Genomic DNA, 1,175 nt, shown 5'->3' with positions numbered 1-1,175 from the left:
CCTCTCAGCCTCTTGGGGCCCCGTTCACTAAAGGACTCTCACTCCTTCGCAGCAAACCTTCCCCAAGACAAATAAAATTTCCCCCAAGAAAAGATCACGAAAACTTCAAATACAAAGAGAAGTTGAAAGAATGATACAGTGAGCACTCATATGCCCACCTGGATTCTACAATTGTTAACTTTTGTCTGCATGTGCCCTGTCCTCATACCACACACCTATCCCATCCATCAATGAATCCGTTTCTGATGCAATTCAAAGGCAGTTGCAAATATTAGGACACTCCACTCCCCTCCTAAACACTTTGGCAGGCTTATCATCAACTAGACTTTATTTGTTTAAGCCTTTTCTACCCTTTACTCTTGCTATCAAAAATAGTTCATGGGGCGCCTGGGTGGCTCAACCAGTTAAGCATCAGACTCCTGATTTCAGCACAGGTCATGATCTCAGGGTCCTGGGATCAGCCCGGTGTCAAACTCCACAGCAAGCATGGAGTCTGCTTCAGCTTCTCTCCCTGCCCCTCTCCCCCTCTCCCTCTGCCCCTCCCAGCAGCCCAGGCTCTCGGGCGTGCGTGCACTTGCGTGTGCTCGTGCTCTCTTTCTTAAAAAAATAAAAAAATAAAACAAAAATTGTTCAACTCTTCTTGCACATTTAGTGTTGTGGGTTTTTTAATCATATACTGTGTGCTTGCTTCAGTAGCATATGTACTAAAACTAAAATGATACAGAGACTAGCATGGTTCCTGCACAAGGATCGCATGCAAATCTGTGATGTGTTCCACATATTAAAAAAAAAAAACTTGCATTTATATGTAATATGTAACACCTTACATCCATTAGGATGGCTACCACGAGAAAAATACCAAATAACAAGTGTTAAGGGTATGGGGCCCCTGGTGCACTGCTGATAGGAATGCATAGCAGCCACTGTGGGGCGCCTGGTGGCTCAGTCAGTTAGGCCGCTCTTTTTTTATACTTTTTTAAAAAAGATTTTATTTGTTTTATTTGAGAGAGAGAGAGCATAAGCAGGGAGAGCAGCGGAAGGAGGGAGAAGCAGACTCCCCACAGAGCAGAGAGCCTGACGTGGGGCTCGATCCCAGGACCCCAGGATCATGACCTGAGCCAAAGGCAGATGCTTAACCAACTGAGCCTCCCAGGCGCCCTTCTGACTTTTTTTTT

At 45.4% G+C, this 1,175-nt stretch overlaps 1 non-coding gene across 1 annotated transcript; it reads left to right on the top strand.

Annotated features, from left to right (window-relative positions):
• The first annotated feature begins 680 nt into the window (after nt 1-680).
• LOC117797200 lies at nt 681-784 on the top strand. The gene has a single exon (XR_004622118.1). It is a non-coding gene; the product is annotated as a U6 spliceosomal RNA (small nuclear RNA).
• The last annotated feature ends 391 nt before the right edge of the window (nt 785-1,175 follow it).

Source organism: Ailuropoda melanoleuca, chromosome 19, assembly GCF_002007445.2.
Source record: "Ailuropoda melanoleuca isolate Jingjing chromosome 19, ASM200744v2, whole genome shotgun sequence".
Lineage (NCBI taxonomy): Eukaryota > Metazoa > Chordata > Mammalia > Carnivora > Ursidae > Ailuropoda > Ailuropoda melanoleuca.
Note: the sequence above shows the minus strand (reverse complement) of the source record. Positions and strands in the feature narration are given on the sequence as shown.